Here is a 16,410-nt window from a genome sequence, read left to right as displayed (position 1 = left end):
AGGAAAGCCCATATGTGGGGGACTTGAGAAATAGCTAATATTTCTCTGGAGAAATATTTTTTTTAAAAATTCACATATTATAAAAAATCAAAAGGAAAATCATAAAAGGGCCCAGGAACATTATTAGAAATTCTGTTTTTGCTGTTCCCAAATTACGTTTGGTTTGAATGTAGCCATGTTCACCAATTAACACATTATTGTAGCTGCTTTTGAACTTGTGATGATGAAATTGAGAATTCACAGCGAGACAGAATGACCCACAGAATCTGAAATTTTTTACTGGTTGGTTCTTTATAGAAAAGATCTAAGTGTATAATAGTGTCACGCTCATTTTGTGTTTACCAGTATCATCTCATTTCCCCACAATGGCTTCTGGGTATGTTGTTTCCATGTTCATCTTGTGAAGGCAGCAAGCTGTCACACATGTGTTTCATGTCTGATAAGCTGAGCATAGAAGAAGGAGGCCTTCTATTTCCCGCTAAGTGGGAAGGATTAATACTAAGTCCTCGTGACCTACTTGGCAGTCATCAGTCCCTGTGGTCATCACTGATTGATCATCGCTCTCCAGAGAGACAGAACCAGTATATACGCAATAATAGATAGGTCTGTAGGTATGTAGGTAGGTAGATAGGTATGTAGGTAGATAGGTAAGTAGGTAGCTAGATAGATGATAGATAAATAGATAGATGATAAATAAATCCATAGTTAGTTAGATAGCTAGATGGATAGAGGGGAGGTGATTATTCTGGGAATTTTCCTGCATGATTTGAAGGCTGAGGAGTCCCATGGCAGGTGGGGACATCAGTGACACTTCTCATTGCTATGATCAAAGTGCTGACAAATGCATCTCAAGGAAGCAAAGGTTTGAAGGGATATATTCCATCAGGGTGACAGTGGGAGTATGGGGTGTCTGGTCATATTGCATCCACAGTCAGGAAACAGAAAAGAATGAATACTGGTGCTTATGTTTGTCTTTGTCTAGTTTTCCTTTAAATTAATCTGGCACTTTTTATCCAGCCCACAGCATAATAACATAATAATCTGCATTCAATTGTGTCTTCCTTCTTCAGTTACCCTTCTCTAAAAATTCCTGCACAGACTTGTCCAGGGGTATGTCCCCTAAGTGATTACTCCAAATCCAGTTAAGGTGACCATGATTAAATATCACGAGCTGTCAGCAACCCAGAGCCCCTGTGATGTAATGTGATCTAGCACAGATGTAGGGTGAAAGGGCCAACTGGACCAGGAAACCAACCAGTGAGCACCCTGACTCTGAACCCAGAATCAGTGAAAGAAACACACCCTGGATCTGAGACCTGAGACAGGGAAGGAAGCATCTTTATCCCAAACCCAGGACTGAAGAAACATGCCCTGACTCTGAAATCAGTGCCAAAGAAACACATTTTGTCCCTAGAATCAGAGCCAGTGAAAGAAATATACCATGGGCCTAAGATTAGAGTCTAAAGGGGGGGAAAAAAGAAACACAGTTTGGTTCTGAAATCAGAGTCATCTCTGTCCCTGACCAACTCAACTAACCAATCCCTGAGCAGGGAAAACTAGCCAATCCCTCTTCTCCCTGTGAAAACTCCACCCCTCAAGTGCCCTATTTAAGCCTCCCTGCCCTTTCAATTGGAGGCTGCCCTTTATCTCTCTGGCAGAGGCAATTACTCTCCTGGATTCCTCCTTCCCAAATAAATCTCTTTTCTCAAGAGTCTTGGGTGAAGATCTTCATGCACTGGCACAGAATAGAAGAACCTGCCTGGGATTTCCCTTAGGGGTCTGAACTGCAAACTCCCTTAGTGGGGCTGAGCAAGGCTCAGTAGAACAGAAGAACCTTGCTGAGACTCTCTCTTAGGGGGGCAACAAGGCTGAGAAGAAAAATTAACTGTTCCCTGGAACCCAAGGAGATTGCTAAATTTCTGTAGGGGCTTCCCACTTTAGCGAGTGTTATCAAAAGAAGTAATATCTTGGGTTGCAGGAGAAGAAGCTCATAGCTCCACTAGGAAGTTTTAGGGAAGCTGAGCAGAGCTCAGCTGTAGCATCTCTCCAGGAGAAGAGCAGGATTGCCATATCCTTCTGGAAGACCATTCCTCCACTGCACTCTACCTTCAGGCAACCTGGCTTACGTTTTGCTCCAGGGCTGAGCTGTCCTATCGCTGCTCTAGCCTCCCGAGCTGTCCTGTCGCAGCTCTAAGTATAGCTTGGCTTCCTTATAAGTCAGGATATCTTTGCAGCTGCAGATCTGTAATACTCATGCTCCCTACACCAGGGCCACCAGAGCCTAAAAGCTCTGTTGTGTACCTATCAGCAGAAAGCTGAAAGGATGAAAAACACAGAGCTCACTGAAAAGCTGTGAAATCCAGAGAAAGAGAGTGTTTAAGCTCACAACACAGGCATATTCAGGTTTTTTTTTTTTTGTTTTATTCTTCTGTAGGGCCCAGCTGACTGGATAGTGACTAGCCATATTAACCCTGTTGAGTCCACTAGTTCATATAAATCTGCATCAGAAGCACCCTCATGAGCATACCCCCCAAATAATTCTTTATGCAGTTTCTAAGTATTTCTTAGTTTAGTTAACTTGATATTTAGAAATAACCTTCACATAAGGTTATAGTGGACTTTCTTGGACTACCAGCCCCCAAATCATGACACAGAGACTTATGATTATTATGAATGCTTAACCTTAGCTTAGGCTTGTTTCTAGCTAGCTTTTTAAACTTAGATTAGCCCATTTCTATTATTCATTGGCCTACCTTAATGATCATTACCTCATTTCCATACCATCCATCCTGCTTTCCCGTTTCCTCCATGTCTGACTGGCTGACTTCCCTTTTCCCTCTGCCCACCAACCCTGCCTATTCCTCCTCTGATATTAGATCAATCAGATGTCTTAGGTGGACAAAGTAAAACAGCAACCCATCTTTACATAGTTAAAAAAATCTTCTATTTCACAACATAAGGTGACTCTATGCACCACCTAGAGCTCAGGGCGAGCCAATCTTAGCCAACAACAAACATGAATGAATGAGTTTGCTGAGGTAGCACTTGAATACTGTTACCAAAAGAAGGATTGTTGGATACAAATCAGTTCACAAAATCTCAGTCCACTGGGAATGATATTTAGAGTATATTGACATCTCATCAGAAAAGGAAAAGCCAGTAGCAAGAACAAGAAGACAGTCTTAAGAGTTGATCAAGTTCTGTGAAATCTATGGAAGGTTGTTTCTATACAGACTTGCCATTTCAGCTGATGAAAACAAGTGCCTTGCCCAGCTTACAATCATTACAAATTTCCATCCTGAAAAGAAATATTAAGTTCTGAGTTAGAGGACCACTGCAAAATAATATGATTTACCCCAAACAGCAAATATCACTATTCAAATTTGTTGTTATAACTCAGCTTTATGAAATCAAAGACATGAAAGAACGTAATAATTCATTTATATATAAATAAATGTTACACACTGTTGATAAATAGCACTCATATCGCCCCAACCTTAAACCTAGACACTGTCTACTTCTGCCTGACTCATCTGTTATGCACACCCCAGGATCCCCACTTCTCCCCTTCATTCCTTCTTTTGACTAATACTCATGAATTGGCTACGTGCGAAAAACACTGTACTCGCTGCTGAGATCAAATGATGAGCAATTTGCAAAGCCCTTGCCCTCTTTTATCTTATAGGTCACTGGGAAAGCAAAACATTAATCAAACTCTAAAAGCATATCAGCCTCCATGACTAATGGCTTTATGACTAAAGGACCAATGACTTATGGGGATTGGACTATATGTATGTAAATGATGGACCAGCAATCCATCAAATAGAATCCACTTGAGTTGAAACAAAGTGGTAACAAAGTTCAGAATGATGGGAGAGATCGTGAGGAACAGTGTAGGACACATTAGAGCCCTGAAGACAGAGGGACCCCAAGTTAAGGTTACTGGCTGAATTGAGTCATGCAGAATTGGTGTAGACTGAGGTAGATCTGCAAATAATGTATTAAGTCGGGTTTTGCAGGAAACTGTAGGTGATGTTAAAAAAACTTGGAGTTTTACATTATAACTAGTGGGATAATATAACCAGAGATGTCTTTAAAAAGTTGTCTTTAGTGACAACATGGGGAATGTATCAGAAGTCCTGAAGGTGGAAGCGGAGAAAACTATTAGGAGTGGTCCTGAAAAAAAAAATTAAAGAACAGTTTCTCCAAATAAGGTGGTATATAGAGTTGACATGGGTAGAACCTACTCTCCTCAGACATTAAAAATGATAGGTTTATGGGTAACGTTTGAGGGAGACAGCGATAAGGATGCATGCCATTCCTGGCTTTACTCAAGCGAGTAGATATGCTCATCTTTTAATATTGAGACAATGAGATAAGAGTCAGGGCCTAAGATGTGGCTCAGTAGTTTCAGTAGTTGAGGCCTTAGGTTTCACCCCTTGACACCATGGTCAAACAAAAACATGATTGTCATGATGATTTCAATCTAAAAAATTTGAACTTTGACATATTTAATTAGCAGAGCTAAATAAACAGTTGGAAAATCAAGTCTTATGTCCAAGGGCATACTGTGGGATGGAATATAACATCTTAAAGTCTTCTAACTGCCAACAATAATTAAAACCATGGAAATTAGTGAGTTTATTCAGGAGAAGAGAGAAAGGAGGGAGAGGAAGGGAGATGAGGGGAAAACAGGAAAGAAGGGAGGCAAGGAAGCTCCAGACAAGGAAGTCTTACCTTAGTATTGAAAGATAATTCTCACATTTACCACTGAGGTGGAGGATGATGAGGTGGCAAAGTGATTGAGATGGAGCAGTAGATAGGGAAGAGGAAGACCTGCAGAAAGTGTGGTCAGGGAGGCCAAAGATAAACAATGATTCACAGGGGAGGAAATGGTCAGACAGACAAATGTTACTGGGATGTGAGGCAAGACAAAGACCAAATGTCACTCATTGGATTTGGAGATGCCCAAGTCATTGATGACCTTAGGGGGAACTGTTTGGGAAAGTTTGGGGGTGGCAGCTAGGTTTCAGTGGGCTGAAGAGTGACTCAGATCCTGTTTGCTGGGACTCTTGCCTTTTGATTCTGACTTTTTATGATTTCTGTCTGCCTTTTGAACCTGGTCTATTTGTCTTGAGTCTCAGACACTTGACTCAGCCCCAGTCAACAAGGCCTTCCTTCTGTCTTAATTAGACCCTTTAGATTTCAAGTCTTATTTCTGGACATTGTAGTGTTCCAGATACTGCATGAGTTATTCCTCAGAAGAAGGTAATTGAAGCTTTATTCATCAAAGCAATGCAACACAGACCTCAGGCTTGCAGCAGGTTTTACCACTAATTACATCAAACTGAAAAGATGCCTAACTTCAGCATCTTCATCCACGCACTGAGGACTGATGGTTCCTTCTTTTTTTGTGTTGTTGTGAGGATTAATTCTCCTTATACATGATAACCTTCAACAAGTAGTTATCTTCTACCTGCACAGTCCTTTCAGGAACCAAACATCTCTTTCCCATCTGTCTTTGGATCATTCCTAAACTTAAAGAAATGCTTCCACAGTAGTATGTGGTAATAAATACTTTTCTGGTTTCTTTTCTTATTTGCTCGTCATTTATTTCTCAAACCCCTTTTATTTGGTGATTACAGAATTAGGATTAGACAGTCAATAGTGAGGCGGGGCTCCCTGTTAAATGGAATTTATAATCTAGTGTATGAGACACTGATAACATGATTACAAAATAGCAGGAAGTATGGGGGGTGACTAAAAGGCTGTTGAGAGTCAGAGGACATTCAAAGGAAGCCATATTGAATTATGTAAGTTGCCATGGGACATGCAGGAAGAAAACAAAGACATTCACCATCTTTCCTGATATTTGCTGACAATCTAGGAAGTAAAGAGGGTATTCCCTTAAGAAGCCACGGAGTGTGATATTACCCCACTCCTAGAGGGGATCCACAGCTAGGTAGCTATGGGCTAATGACCTTTAGAGTTTTTCTTTCTTTCGGTATCTGACTGAATGATTGAGTTAATCCTCTTTTAAACATGGTTTCTAATCTGTTTGTGCACTGACAAATCTTACAGTCATGTCAGATAGAATTACATAAAGATGGAAATGAATTGCTTTCAATGAGGCCTCTCCCAAGAGTCACATACCTAGACTCAGAGTCTGAACTTTGTACCAGCTCGTTACATTTCTTAAGAACAAGTGTGGCTCATGGGTTCTTGACAAAATTCTGGACAAGTGAGGTGCTAATTAAAAGACATTAGGGCAGATGGGGTTTTGCTGTACAGACTTAGCAAAGCACGTGTTTACTTTGTTAAGTTAGGTGGCCATTTGAGCCCAGGAAGAGCTGTTGTGTGCACAGTATTAACTGCGAACCTGGGAGGGCCTTGGACAAACATATGGACTAGTTTCTATCTGAGTTTGTGGTTTTCTATCTCTCACTGGTGGCTGCCACCTCTCCTAGGTCACCAGGCATCCTCTCTTCATTAAGAGCTCTATCTTTATATTTCTCTGTACAAAGAGCCTGGCTTAGGAGAAACAATAAAAAAAAAAAGTAATGTTACCTACTGGGACATGGCTACTGAGTAAGAGCTATTGATCGGTATGGTGGGAATCAATCAACTTCAATGCTCAGCAATACCACTCTTGGTCATATACCCAAAGGATGCAGACCCATACCACAAGGACATTTTCTCAACTATGTTCATAGCAGCATTATTTGCAATAGCCAGATCCCGGAAACAACCTAAATGCCCCTCAACCGAAGAATAAATAAAAAAAAATGTGGTACATTTACACAATAGAGTACTACTCAGTGGTTAAAAAAATGGCATCTTGAAGTTTGCAGGCAAATGGATGGAACTAGAAAAACCAAGTAAGGTTAACCAAGACAAAGAAAAAAATGGTATGTACTCGCTCCTAAGTGGATATTAGACATAAAACAAAGGATAACCACCCTACAGTCGACAACCCCAGAGACGACGGGAAATAAGGAGAACCCTAAGAGAGGCATACATGTATCCCCCTGGGAAGGGGAAGTAGACAAGATCTCCTTAGTAAATTGGCAGCACCGGGGGAAAGGGGGAGAGTAGTGGGGTAGTGAGGAGGGGGGAAGGGAAGCAGGGAGGAGAACATGAGGTGTAGGGAAGATCAAACTGGGTAAAGGACAGAGAGGGAGAGCAAGGAAAGAGATACTTTGGAAGTGGGGGCCATTGTGGGGTTAGTGAAAAACCAGGCACTAACTAGGGAAACTGCAAGAATGACCCCAACTAAGAACCCAAGCAGTAGTGGAGAGGGTACCTAAACTGCCCTTCCACTGTAATCAGATTGAAGACTATCTTAATTGTCATCATTGAACCTTCATCCAGCAGATGCAGAGACCCACAGCTAAGCACTGGGCCCAGCATCCAGAATCTAGTCAAAGAGAGGGAGGAGTGATAATATAAGCAAAGGGGTCAAGACCATGATGGGGAAACCCGCAGAAACAGCTGACTCAATCTGGTGGGAGCTCACTGACCCTGGATTGACAGCATAAAACCAAACTAGGCTCTCTGAATGTGGGTGGCGGTTTTTGTGGTATGGGCAGTTTGTGGGGCCACTAGCAGTGGAACCAGTATTTATACCTAGTGCATGACCTGCTGCTTTGGAGCCCATTCCTGATAGAGGGATTCCTTGTTCAGCCTAGCTACAGGCAGGTAGCTAGGGGCTTGGTCCTGCATCAAGTGATGTGACATAATTTGTTGACTCCCACGGGAGGCCTCACCCTCTCTGAGGAGTGGATGGTAGTGGGGGAGGGGGGAGGGGGGAGGAATGGAAAAGTTTGGAGGGACAGGAAACTGGGACTGGTATGTAAAATTTTATTTATTTATTTTTTAAAAAGGCTGGGAGGCGATGGTACATGCCTTTAATCCCAAAGGTAGGTGGATCTCAGTGAGCTTGAGGCCATCCTGGTCTACCAAGTGAGTTCCAGAACAGGCTCCAAAGCTACAGAGAGACCCTGTCTTGAAAAACAAAAAACAAAAAACTCAACCAAACAAATAAATATAAAAAAGAAAATCACTCAACCTGCATGAAAAAATAAAAATAAAAAAGAAGCCCAAAGATGTAATCCACTTATTTGACCTTGAGCTGACTAGGTGTACAGGAGTGGGTGTGGAGACAGTTTTTCTATCCCAGGGTCTAGACAATAAATCTTTTTATTCCAGGAGAATGTGATGAGCGAGAATTGGGTGAAAAAAGGATATCCTTAGCATGATTTTCTTTCTTCCATAACAATCGAAAATTCTTGTTTCTTTGACTCCCCATTATGCTAGCTCCCATGTAGAATTCTTTCTTCTCTTTAAGAATCGTCTTCTCTACTCTGAAAACATGGTTCGCTCTTCAGATTGCTCTGAGGCAGCCAGTATTGGAATGACAGAGGATGAAGGCTTGATGAGGATTAGGGATGACTTTTATTCTTGCCCATCAAATGCTGTTCTTTGCCATAGCTGTTCTTTGCCATAGAGTAGACTCACAGATTGTGTCTGTCCCCAGAAAACAAAGAGCTCATCCTCAGAGAAGGCTCAGGAGAGATACAGAATGTGTTTTTATTGATCTGACAGAGACCGTGCATGGATCCAAGACAGATAAGGATAGACTATTCACACAGTGCACAGTAGCGTTCTAAAGCTATCTACCTAAAATCTAAGGCAGTGTGTGAGAGGCTCAGAGAGCTGCAGAAAGCCTCCCTCACCAGCTACTGAATTCAGTGACAAATGATGGATGGGAGTGTGTGTGTTGTGGAAAGCCCAACAGAAGAATCAGCTAGGCCAGGAGACTTCGTGTCTACGTAACCTATGTAGCCAACAGTACCTCGTGACAACAACGAGGTTTCATTCTAACAGCCATGATAGATTCTTTCTGCTTGAGAATGGAACTTTTATGGATAAAAGTGGTATTTCAAGGCCTGTCTGCATTAAGCCAAGGGAAGTTCTTAAATACATTTGATGGTTTTACCTAGGGTTGCTGAAGTCAGTACCTTGAGAAAACGTTTCTTTTCCTACAGTTGGTGAGCTTGTTAGACGTGGGGTACCAGATGGCCTCATGGAAATGTCCCGTGGCTGACTTTGTCACTGCTGTGACACCTATCAGTGAGAGAGTGTGGCCTCAAACATTATGATAACATAAAGGACATTAAAAATTGACAGCCTCCTTGCACTCGGGGAATAAATATACTTTGAAAAACTGAGTTGTATTCCAAGGTTCTCTTTCTTATTTTGTATTTTCATGTTTTTTTCTCAATGATTACTTACCATTTTATGTTCAATGCAGTAAACATATTCATTGCAAATACTTTGTACTTCAGTACAGGTAAATTTCTCTTAAGGATCAATAATCATAGTAGTAAAATAATCATAACATACTAGCTATATTCTTTACTATTAAGGAAAGCAAACGTTATCATCAAACTTTTGCATTACATATTTAAATTTCATGCCCAAAGTTATTCTCAGTAAGAAAAAAATCTGAGGCAAAAGCAGAATTCAATTTTGTAATTTTGGGGGGGGATGGGTAAGTTCTTTTGTAAAGATTTATTTGTTTATTTTATGTGTTTATGTATATGTGTATGCATGAGTAAATGTATGTGCACTACATGTGTACGGGTGGCCAGAAGAGGATGTTGGATCCCTTGAAGATAGACTACAGGTGGTTGTAAGCTGCCTGATATGGGTGCTAGGAACTAGCCTGGGTCCTGGGCAAAAGCAGCCAGTGCTCTTTATCCCTGAGCTTTTTTTCTAGCCATGCTCTTGCAGTCTTCTAAGAAGTATTTTGATTTGGGTAGTGGGTTTGAAATTCTACATCATAGTGTTAACCGAGGGAAAAAAAAACTGGAAAATTTAATGTAACAGTATTTAGGAAATATTGTCATTTTGAAAGAGAGATACTCCATACTGGGAAACATCAGCAGCTAAAATGGTTTGGTGGAATTCAGATATTGAACAGTACATGTTTTAGTATCTTAATTTATTTGGAGAAGAGATCTAAAAACAACAACAAAACTCCAAAGGCTCAGTTCTTTCTAGCAATGAAAGTGTTGCTGAATCCTCAGTTTGGTTTGAAATTCCTCAGCATTCGGCAGCATTTACATTGGTTCTTGTTCAAAACTTGTCTCATTGGAAATTTCAAACACTGTTCCTGTTATTCTATTCTTAGCTCTTACCCTTTTTCCGGTCCCTACCCTTTACTAAAAGTTGAAGATTGGGCTTCTTCTCACATTTTCCATTGCATGCTGATGCCCCCAGAGACCTTCGTGCTCCTGGCTTTTCTACAGGGAATGAGCTTTTACCCTTCAAGGAGGAATGTATTGAAACAATCTCTGCCTTCAGCTGAGTGATAGACAGGGACTATTAAAAAAAAAAAACAGCAGTACTGGAGGTCCAATTGGAGCCTGTTTGATACCTCCTTGTGGAAGCTCCCTTGATGTGAGCTACTAGCAAGATGGCCCATCACCCTTTTACAGTTTTCCTCAAAGCCTCTTAGCAATTCCAGCTGGTCACAAAACTGTGGAATTTATCCAGCCATTTGCTGGTCCCCATTTGCTCCCTGCAGCAGGGATCTCCAAAAGTGTCTCTTTTATCAAATATTCTAATTAGAAAGCCAAGCTGCTTCTGTTATTTGGAACATGATAGTTCTGTGTACTTTTCCAGGCATCTAACTAACCTCATGTTACCTATTAGAGTCTTGATGCACAGAGTCCTAGTGCCACCCTAAGGGGAAACCCTTAGTCCAGTTTTGGCAAACATCTATGATAAGAGCCTTCAGGCTAAAGTCTTTAAAGAACACAATTTGTTTATTCATTTTCCATTCATTCAATAATTGTTCAACAAATGCCAGACTCTGTTAAAGGGTAGGGATTTCCAAAGGAATTTAAACTCTTTTTATTACATGTTGTGCTTTGTGGATCTTTTTGTTCCCATCTGTATATTCATGTACATTTTCTAGGTTACCGTAGCCTTATAGGTATTCTTAAAATCAAGAACTCTTTCAGGTTTATTCTCTTAAATAATAATAATAATGTAATATTATTATTATTATTATCATCTCTGTACTGTAGATTGACATGGACCTCATCATTTAGCCCAGGTTTGCCTTGAAATCAAGGCAATGTTCCTGCTTAGCTTCCCAAGCGCTGGTGTTACAGGCATGGATCACTGTCTTAGTTAGGGAGTCTATTGTTGCAATGAAACGCTAGGACCAAACAGCAAGTTGAGAAGGAAAGGATTTATTCATCATCAAAGAAAGTCAGGACAGGAACCTGAGCAGAGCAGTAACCTGGAGGCAGGCGCTGATGCAAAGGCCATGGATGGGTGCTGTTTACTGGTTTGCTCCTCATGGTTTGCTCAACCTGTTTTCTTAGAGAACCCTGGACCATGAGCCCAGGGGTAATATCACCCACCCTGGGCTGGGTCCTCACTATCAATCACTAACTAAGAAAATGCCTTACAGGCCTGGCTACAACCAGATCTTATGGAGGCATTTTCTCCTTCCTTCCTTCCTTCCTTCCTTCCTTCCTTCCTTCCTTCCTTCCTTCCTTCCTTCCGTCCTTCCTTCCGTCCGTCCTTCCTTCCGTCCTTCCTTCCTTCCGTCCTTCCTTTGTTTCTTTGTTTTTTTCTTTGAGACAGGGTTTCTCTGTAGCTTTGGAGCTTGTCCTGCAATTAGCTCTTGTAGACCAAGCTGGCCTAGAACACACAGAGATCAGCCTGCCTCTGCCCCCCGAGTGCTCAGATTAAAGGCGTGCACCACCACTGCCCGACTTGGAGGCATTTTCTTGACAAACATTCCTTCCTCTCAGATGACTTTATCTTGTGTCAAATTTAAATAAAACTGTCCAGCACAATCACCTGTTTTCATCCTTTTTTGACAATAGTTTTCCTACTTTAGGCCTTTTGTATTTCCATATTAGAATTCCATATACACTTTAGTATCAATTTCTATATATTAAAAAAGGTCAGCTGGGTATTATATTGAATTTAAGTAAGAATATTTTAATTGTGAAAATAAAATTTGGTAGAATCATTGAGTAGCTGATTACTATTGATGATTTAAACTAAAAGCAGAGCAAAGGAATCAGGAAGAGTTGTTAAGTAATAGCAGAAATGTGCTCAGACAAAATGCGAAGTACTGAGGGGGCAGACATTAGTTCTCTTTCTGACACCCCCTATCTTTCAGGAGGAAACCATAGTCAGCCCTTCTTTTGGAAAGAGGTGGAGGTAGAAGCTGACAACATTGCATACACAATGAAGGACAGGTAGCCGGAATTACTGTTGGTACTGGGAGAATATAAGTTTCCAAAGATAGGGGATTTGTAGGGCTCAAAATGAGGATTTTGCTATCTTAGACATTGTAGATTCTTTTATAAAAGATTTATTTATTTTATGTGCATGAGAGTTTTGCTTATATGTGTATCATGTGTGTGCCTGAGTCCATGGAGGCTCGAAGAGGGTGTTGTTCACTTGGAACTAGAATGGTTGTGGTCTACTACATGGGTGCTGGGAACTGAACCCTGGTCCTTTGCAAGAGCAGTACAGGGCCTGAACCACTCCCCAGTATTCCTTGATAAAGAATTTGTATGTGTTCTATGTGAACGTGACATATTTAACTCTTAAAGTAATTCTAAAACAATTCCCTGCCAGTGTGGAGGGTGAATAGACAAGAAGAGCGGCCCGAAGTAAGCACATCATTGTTGATCATACGGAAGCACCTCTGCAGCCTTGGGCAATCTAGGGACGCCAGCCCAGGGGGCACTACACGGTCAAGCGGGAGCAGGTCTGAGTTCTGTGAATTCAGAGGGAGAGAAGAGAGGAGAGTGGAGGAAGCAGTAGCGGAGGTCATTGGAGATATGCGGAGATTGCCTCTAGGTCATACGGGTTTGTTCTTGAGAGTATCAAAGATGCTCCCGCTGGAGCCTGCCTGATGAATCAAACAGAAATGAGCACGTATATAGTAGAAGTACCTGATACGACACCTGAAATAAGGATCATTTGACCTGGATTTCATGATCCTGTCGTCAGACACTTGGGGGAAGTGTTGTGTTTTGTTCTGAGACTTGGACATATGTAAACAAAGCATCTCTTGAAAGAGGGCTCATTTCCTCCTGAAAGAGAAAGTGAAAGGCAAAGGAACAAACCACCCTGCCAAGGGCACCAAGGAGCAGCACTTGCTGCTTTACTGGGCTGTCGAGCTCCGCATCCAAATGTCCAGCTCTCCACAGCTCGCTGACAAGCTGCTGTTGATTTTCTTTAGGTAGTCACAAAATTAAAATCTCATTCTTTTAGTGAACGAAGATAGTAAATTCCTATCATAATATTTGAATAAGAGCCATGGCTTCCAATAACTGGTTTCTATAATGTGAGATTCTTTCTTCCTCTCACTCTGCTTTTAAGAACTATAAAATAATAAAACAAAACAAATAAAATAGGAGCACATGAGTTCTACAAATCAGATAAAGACGTTACACACACACACACACACACGGAATCACATGAGATTTTCATAAACATCACTCAGCAATGTGACACATATTCTGAGTAAGTACTCAACAAACATTGCCACATCTGGTTTTCAGAAAGACATTTCCTTTATGTGGTATGTGTACAATGTTTCAGTAATATATTACTTGTAGGAAGTGAGCTTGTAAAGTGGTTCAGCTCCATTGTCATAAAAATTAGCACGAAGTTGTCGCATGTGCTATTCCAGATGCTTGAGAAACTAGAAACAAATTCAGGCCCCACCAGTAAGCAGCTTATGACCAGAGGCTATGTCTAGCTAATATGTCATAGTAAGCTGGCGAGCAAAGGAGTATCGGTGAAATTAGAAAACTTCATGGTATGGCGATAATCTAGAAGAAATATGTCAGTTTTATATGTGCATATAAAGTATTCTGCCTTTTTCCAGCCTAATTAGCATCTTACCACTTCCAACTTGTGATGTCCTCCTTCGTCTTTCCAATACTCTCTCTCCCTCTCCCTCCCCCCTCTCTATTAGTGTGTGTGTGTGTGTGTGTGTGTGTGTGTGTGTGTGTGTGTGTGTTCAGGTTGCTGGAGCTACAATATGTTCATGATTGCAGTGCTGGGAGACAGCATTTCATAGCATTCTTCTCTATCCTTTGTCTCTCATAATCTTTCTGTCTCCATATTTGCGATCTTCCCTGTCTTTGGAAAGAGTGAGAAAGATGTCTCATTCAGGGCTACGGACTCAGTAGTGGCTTGTATTTAGCACCTCAAGCAGTTATAAGTTTCTGCATTAACTGTCACCCTCTGATTAAGCTGAGAATGCCACTAGTCTGTGGGCATAGGCGTACATATAAGACAACTTGACCACACAATGGTCACTTAGTACAGTGTTATACTCAGTTGTACCCTACTGCTGTGATCTCCTCAGTCATAGACTTTTGGCCAGATTTATAGTACCAAGCACGAATGCCTTCCCATGAAGCAGGACTTAAATTTATCAGAAAGTTGTTACCTCCCAAATACTCATGCCAGTATTACACCAGTGGACATGTATTTCCTGACAAGTTGGTATTGTGTCATGTGGCATCCAAAGCTTAGGAAAACCTTGATAAATTTTCCCCTCAACAGTCTACATGGTGCCCTTCTGGAACTATGGACCTGAAATAGTAAGGGGGGAAGATCCTACTTCAGTTCAGCTTGGATTTGGGGGTTGTATCCACAGTGTGTGGTATATTCACTACTAGGGTATTACTACTGAGTTCTTCCAGACAACCAAGAATAATAGTACAATTATTACTATTGTAATAATTTTCTGGGAGAGCACCGTGACCAATCTTATTACCATTTCAAAGAACCCAGTTTGGTTTTATTGATTCCTGTTATTTTTTTCCATCTCTATTTCACTGATTTCTGCCCCATTCTTCAATATTTTTTTTCCATCTACTGTTTTTGGTTTGTTCTTATTACCTAAGTCCTTAATATATATCAATAAGTTATTTATTGGAGATTGCTCTGATGGTTTTTAATGGGTACTTAAAGCTACAAGTCCCACTTTTAGGATTTCTTTGATTGTGCCTGATAGCTTCCGGTATGTTGCGTTTAGATTTTCCATTATATTCACTTTTTAAACTTCTTCATTGACATAGTCAACATTATGTACGTGTGTTGTTTAATCTCCAGGAGTTCATGCATTGTTTTATTGTTTTTCTTGGTGTTGATTTTCAGCTTTATTACGTGACATAAAAAGTTACTTAAATTTTCCTGTATTTATTGAGATTTCTTTTGTATTTCAATATGTGATTTATTTTAGAGTAAGTCACATGGGTTGCTGAGAAGAATATGTATTCTGTAGTATTTGAACCCAATGACTGCAGTTAGGTGCATTTGATTTATGATGTCACTTGACTCCAATGTTTCTCTGTTTATTTCTTGTCTGTATGACCTGTCTATTACTGTGCCGTGATTAATCTATGACTTTATATCCAGAAGTATTTGTTTTATTAAGTTGACAGCACTTGTGTTCTGTGCATGTGTGTTTAGACTTGTAATTTCCTTTTTATGATTATTCCTTTAATTAGTATGAAGGGGCCTCCTTTACCTCTCCTGACTAATTCTAGTTTGATCCTGTTTTGTTTGCTATTAGAACAGAAAAACCTGCCTGCTTCCTGGTCCCATCTTCTTGTAATAGCATTGCTCATTATTTCTTTCTAAGGTAATCTCTGTGATTAAAGTTGAGATTAATTTCTATGTCTTTTAATTGGGCAAATGAGACCAAAATTTTTATTCTTATTGAAATGTCTATTCTAATTCTCTCCATTTTCTGTTTTTTTTTTCAATGTTGTTTTCTTTTACTTAATAAACTGTAGGCCTCCCTACCATACTCATTGGCATGTTTGTCTTCTCAGTCTTCAGTGTTCCTTCCAATACCTTCCGTAGACCTATCTTAGCGGCCATTGATTCTTTTTGCCTATTATACCACAAATAGCTGTTAGTTATCCTTAAATCGTGATAGGTCATTTCCCTGGGTAGAATGGTCTGCATTCCTGGTTGTGGTCTTCTGAAACTTGACATACATCTTTCTAAGCCCTCTGACTTCTAGAATTTCTGTTGAAAAACCACGTGGTGTTCTTTTGCATGTAGGTTGTTGTTGCTGTTTTGCCACTTTCAGTAGCTTTTCTTTGTTCTGTATATTCATCATTTTTACTCATATGACACAAAGAATTTCTTTTCTGTTCCTCTCTCCTTTTTGTTGTGAATGTCTTTTGTACCTGAGTGGGCATCTCTTTCTATAGACATAGAAACATGACTTTTGATTTTATTTATTTATTTATTTATTTATTTATTTTGGTTTTTCGAGACAGGGTTTCTCTGTGGTTTTGGAGCCTGTCCTGGAACTAGCTCTTGTAGACCAGGCTG

Source organism: Microtus pennsylvanicus, chromosome 12 (assembly GCF_037038515.1).
Source record: "Microtus pennsylvanicus isolate mMicPen1 chromosome 12, mMicPen1.hap1, whole genome shotgun sequence".
Taxonomy (NCBI): Eukaryota; Metazoa; Chordata; class Mammalia; order Rodentia; family Cricetidae; genus Microtus; species Microtus pennsylvanicus.
The sequence above is the reverse complement of the archived record's forward strand: the minus strand, read 5'-3'. Positions refer to the sequence as shown.